Raw genomic sequence first — 6,052 nt, 5'->3', positions numbered from 1 at the left:
TTCTTGAATGTGTTCAAAACTTGTAATCAAGCTCCGTTTGGGGACTGAATATTCCTTAATGCTATCACCACTTGCAATTGCTTTTTTTGATGTGATTTTATGCAGAGGTAACTCACTATCTCCTAAAGTACTGGCAAATTCTGTTGGGTTTTTCATGTGGTCCCCACCCACCGGCACCTGTCATTATCTGGCCTACACTGTAATTGGTTTCACATGGCCCTTTCATTTATGAAATGATATTGCTATTAACTTTGCCACTGAGCTCATTCTGAGGAGCAGGAATAGTAGACGTGGAACGTGTGATGTTGGATTCTTCTGAGAATTCCATTTGGTACCCTGTAGTTGTTACATCAGATGTTAAACCACATCTCTGGAACTCTCATTGCACTGCTTGATATCGATCTGTTTATAGCCACAATTCCATTTCTTACTGTAAGGACATGTTTTGCAAATCTCCCCTCTGAATCTGCTCTCCTATTTTCTGTCATTTTACATCCTTTGAGCATGGGCCAAACTGTAGTGTTTTGCAAACAATTGTTGATTAGACTCTGTCTTGCGGAACTGAATACAACAGGTCATATATATTTTTCAGAAATCTCCATCATATAAGAGAACACCCCTACCCCCACTGCCACCAAAAGAGGAAAATATATTGTGTTCCTGAAACTATCAGTTGCCACATGATCACTGGAAGTATTGATGGTGAACACTGCATTTTGCATATGGTTTGGTGCAATATTGTCTGAAGATTGTGTCATTTGTTGTTGTTGTTTAGTCGTTTAGTTGTGTCCGACTTTTCGTGACCCCATGGACCAGAGCACGCCAGGCACACCTGTCTTCCACTGCCTCCCGCAGTTTGGTCAAATTCATGTTGCTAGCTTTGAGAACACCGTCCAACCATCTTGTCCTCTGTCATCCCCTTCTCCTTGTGCCCTCAATCTTTCCCAACATCAGGGTCTTTTCCAGGGAGTCTTCTCTTCTCATGAGGTGGCCAAAGTCTTGGAGCCTCAGCTTCAGGATCTGTCCTTCCAGTGAGCACTCAGGGCTGATTTCCTTAAGGATGGATAGGTTTGATCTTCTTGCAGTCCATGGGACTCTCAAGAGTCTCCTCCAGCACCATAATTCAAAAGCATCAATTCTTTGACGATCAGCCTTCTTTATGGTCCAGCTCTCACTTCCATACATTACTACTGGGAAAACCATGGCTTTAACTATACGGACCTGTGTTGGCATGGTGATGTCTCTGCTTTTTAAGATGCTGTCTAGGTTTTTCATTGCTTTTCTCCCAAGGAGCAGGCGTCTTTTAATTTCGTGGCTGCTATCACCATCTGCAGTGATCATGGAGCCCAAGAAAGTAAAATCTCTCACTACCTCCATTTCTTCCCCTTCTATTTGCCTGGAGGTGATGGGCCCAGTGGCCATAATCTTTGTTTTTTTGATGTTGAACTTCAGACCATATTTTGCACTCTCCTCTTTCACCCTCATTAAAAGTTTTCTCTTAAAACAAGAAATGACTTAAATTCAGTTATACAGCTCTTCCTAACAGCCCTGCTATTGTAGCATAAGCTACAGCCTTGCCTTATATTCCTTAGCTGGGCAATATAGGTAAGGAAAATGACCCCTGGATGGTTACGTCCAGTTGAAGGCAACTATGGAGTGTGGACCTCATCTCGCTACTGGCTGTGGGAGCTGGCATTTGTCCACAGACAGCTTTCTGGGTCATGTGGCCAGCATGACTAAACCACTACTGGTGCACAGAGGACTGTGACAGAAAGCAGAGCGCACAGAAACACTGTTTACCTTTCTGCCGCCGCCGCGGTACCTATCTATCTACTTGCACTGGTGTGCTTTCGAACTGCTAGGTTGGCAGGAGCTGGGACAGAGCAATAGGAGCTCTCCCCATCACAGGGATTCGAACTGCCGAGAGAGAGCGCATTAGCAAAGTTTGATCCACAGAAGCCCCCTGGAGCAGCCAAAAATATGCTTTTGTTCTACTGTCACAGCAATCAATTGCATGAAGTATTTCTGCCCCGGTTATTTCCTATTATTCTGGACTGTCCTATTCAGTCCAACATATAGGTCAGCCTTTGACACAATTTTCTTCTTTGTTCGCTAGATCAAATTTTATGTGCTGGGCAGCCCCATAGAACCATTTGTTAAACTATGTGCTTCCACGATTTGTTTTGTGTGAGCTCAAAGTCTCAACTGCCTTCTTGAGCTTTTGGCTTGATTTTAATGGTGATTTCTGCTCATGGTCATATTTGAAAACAATAGGTTCAACCACTGATTGGAAATCAATGGGATGTGTGTTATTCACTCCCCACCCCACAATTCTGATTTGGTTTTAATAATATAATGTTACTGATTATATTTTATTGCATTACTTTTTTAAAAAAGTATTTTATGCACCATGTTTTATTTGTAAGCCGCTTTCATAATTCATCACAGAAATGAAAAGCAGCATATACCTCTTCTAAATAAATCAGTAAAGTTGATCATGAGCAACTTGGAACACATTTATTTTAATGGGTCTATTCTAAGAATGATTATGTCTGCAACCTTAAACCGACTTACCTGCGAGTAACCTTCATTGAATTCAGTAGGACTAACTTCTAAGTGGTCATAGTTAGGACCAGTGGGGGGTTTTTTTTTCTGGGAGGATGCACAAAGTACGCATACCCCTAAACACTTTGTGAATCTTTGTACTTTTGCCCATTTACTGTATTTATTTTCCCTGATTTGAACTACAGTGGTACCTCAGGTTAAGTACTTAATTTGTTAATAATAATAATAATAATAATAATAATAATAATAATAATAATAATAATAATTTATTTATACCCCACCCATCTGGCTGAGTTTCCCCAGCCACTCTAGGCAGCTTCCAATCAATCAACACAGCATTAAATATTTAGAAACTTCCCTAAACAGGGCTGCCTTCAGCTGTCTTTTAAAAAGAAGATAGCTGCTTATTTCCTTCACATCTGAAGGGCGGGCGCCACTACCGAGAAGGCCCTCTGTCTGGTTCCCTGTAACCTCACTTCTTGCAATGAGGGAACCACCAGAAGACCTCGTTCCGGAGGTCTGTACTTAACCTAAAACTGTTATTAACCTGAAGCACCACTTTAGCTAATGGGGCCTCCTGCTGCTGCCACGCTGCCAGAGCACAATTTCTGTTCTCATCCTGAAGCAAAGTGCTTAACCTGAAGCACTATTTCTGGGTTAACAGAGTCTGTAACCTGAAGCATATGTAACCTGAAGCAAATGTAACCCGAGGTACCACTGTATAATATGGTGGTTTTCTTGAGTCAAAAGGAGAGTACCCCTAAACATATTTTTTTTAGAAAAAAAGCCACTGGCTCGGACTGCACTGTAAGTCTGGATCCAACCCAATATACTCCATACCTTGATGGAGGTTTTTAAATTGTCTCTCAAATATACGAAAGAAAAGTGCACCATTGTGCTGCCGAAGATTGTCTAAGAACTGCTGTGAAAGAGGATGCTCACCAGTTTAAAAATCCAGTGAAAATCCTGGGCGCTGTACTAAAAGGAAAGTGACCTTTTCCTTATGACAGCACGTTATGTAATGAATGCCACTTTTCTCACACCTTAATGTTTGCCTGATCAGTGTTGACACATACATATTAAATTGCCTATACCAAAATGTATGACGTGTTTGACACTCTAAAATGCTCTGGGCCTTTTAGCACATAAATGCATATTACATGCTTCAGCTACACTCTCGATAAACTGACACAAGGCTGTTTTCTCTCCTTTTCTCTCTCTCTTTCTCCCCTTTAGATGAACACACGGCTGTTCATGTGTCTCTTTGTTCTGCTCCCAATGAAGATGATGATGATAAGTAAGCATTTATATCGCAGTTTCAAATAGTCAAAGCTCTTTGTATAGTTTATCTTCTTGTGACCCTCTTAAGTCAAGTCATTCTCCCCATACTATAGATGGGGAGCTGGATGGATTGCCCAAAATCATCTAGTGAGTACTGAGCAAAGGTGAGATTAAATCGCAATCATGATTTCCTGATTCAGGGCCAATGTACACATCAAGGGGAGATCAAGGGGAGTTTTCAGCTTGAGGGGAGAGGTTTTCCTGTCCTCTGGAAATTCCTGTGGAATTTGCATTAGTGTGAAAATACTGGATTCTGCTTACAGTAAACTAGTGAAGCACCCATGTCCCTGTGGAGAAAACAGCTATGATAAGCAAAGACATACAATAAAATCATATATTATAATAGTATTGAATGCATTAGCGATGAGAATATTGGATTTTATTGTAATAACTGGCTGGTATCTTAAATTTAGATCTCAACCATTCTTAGAAGTTTAATTCAAATGAACATTTTTTAAATGATTTTATATGCCCTTTTCATTTTTCTCAAAAAGAAACAGACAGATACTTCTCTTTTCTTTCTTTGTAACTAAGCATGCGGGGGAAATGCTGCTATGAATCAGCAGTAATATTAGGTAAAAAAATATTATAGACCTTAGAAGGATATTGAGGGGAAGAGGTTAGAAAACAAGAAAACCAGACTTTCTAGGTCTAAGCTATGGAAAACCTTTACCAGACCTTTAAAAAAGTTATTGCTTTGTTGTATATTTGTGAACTTTTAACAAAATTGGATTTATTGTTGTATACTACCTTGAAACTCATGTGAAAGGCAGTATATGTAAACAGAGGTTTTTATGATAAAGTGGTGCACAGATCCAAAAGAATAATAGAAATATAAAAACTTGAGGGTGAATGAGCAGCTCATTCATTTTCATATGGAGCTCATATACAAAATGCATATGATATTTTGACCATTGATGGATATATTCTCAGGTATACCAATCCTATCCATGTTTGCTTTGAAATAAGCATCTTAAAAAGCAAAGACCTCACTTTGCCGACAAAGGTCCATATAGTTAAAGCTATGGTTTCCCCAGTGGTGATGTATGGAAGTGAGAGCTGGACCATAAAGAAGGCTGATCACTGAAGAATTGATGCTTTTGAATTATGGTGCTGGAGGAGACTCTTCAGAGTCCCGTGGACTGCAAGATCAAACCTATCCATTCTGAAGGAAATCAGCCCTGAGTGCTCACTGGAAGGACAGATCCTGAAGCTGAGGCTTCAATACTTTGGCCACCTCATGAGAAGAGAAGACTCCCTGGAAAAGACCCTGATGTTGGGAAAGATGGAGGGCACAAGGAGAAGGGGATGACAGAGGATGAGATGGTTGGACAGTGTCTCGAAGCTACCAGCATGAATTTGACCAAACTGCAGGAGGAGAAGACAGGAGTGCCTGGAATGCTGTGGTCCATGGGGTCACAAAGAGTCAGACACAACTAAACGACTAAACAACAACAAGCTAACTTGAGGAAAATGTTTTTAGGAATGCAACACAGGAAATGCTGGTTAGTCCCCCCCCCCTTTCATTTAAAGAGACCTTCTTACCCAATGTAAAGCTTGTCAGAATAGCAATCAGCACTAGAGAGGAAGCCAAGCTACATCTCTGATAGGGGGCAGGAGTATGATATTTCCCTGTTCACACACTGCAGCCAATCGGAAGCCACGTCTTGGTTTCAGAACGTTTTGGAAGTCAAACGGACTTCCGGAATGCATTCCGTTTGGCTTCCAAGGTGCGACTGTATATCTAAGGGGTTAAAGAACATGACTTGAGCTGCAGGAGAATTCCAATGGACTGATGAGGTAAGCAGTCTAAAGGGACAGATTAATCTAAGTGAACCGAGCAGCTTAGCTGAAACTGCAGTTCAGTATTCTAAACTCCAGCTTCATCCTTTTCAGAGCAAAATATACTTCCCCTCTCAACGGTAATGAACCTTGTGCCTTGCAATGTCCCTGGGGTGTGATTATTTCTGAAAACTGCTTCCCTAGTTACATCTTGTTGCATAAATAATCATCTCTTTCATGCAAATGATAATAGTGGGAATGATGCTACATTAAATATAGTCTCGAGCAGCCTGGCTTGCAAGGGATAAACAATTTGTTGGTACTTAAACTGTGCTAAAATCACTTCCTTTGGGTGGGCTCCTAT

At 40.9% G+C, this 6,052-nt stretch overlaps 1 long non-coding RNA gene across 2 annotated transcripts; it reads left to right on the top strand.

Moving 5' to 3' along the window:
- Window positions 1–222: 222 nt before the first annotated feature.
- Window positions 223–4,817, top strand: LOC309365905. 2 transcript variants are annotated; one of them, XR_014166280.1, is made up of 4 exons: window positions 223–432; window positions 593–702; window positions 3,802–3,862; window positions 3,960–4,817. It is a non-coding gene; the product is annotated as an uncharacterized lncRNA (long non-coding RNA). The 2 variants fall into 2 exon arrangements; XR_014166281.1 differs by lacking the exon at window positions 223–432 and having other exon boundaries at window positions 465–702.
- The last annotated feature ends 1,235 nt before the right edge of the window (window positions 4,818–6,052 follow it).

The sequence above is a fragment of the Podarcis melisellensis genome (assembly GCF_964234715.1).
Source record: "Podarcis melisellensis genome assembly, chromosome: 1".
Lineage (NCBI taxonomy): Eukaryota > Metazoa > Chordata > Lepidosauria > Squamata > Lacertidae > Podarcis > Podarcis melisellensis.
The sequence above is the reverse complement of the archived record's forward strand: the minus strand, read 5'-3'. Positions and strand labels throughout refer to the sequence as shown.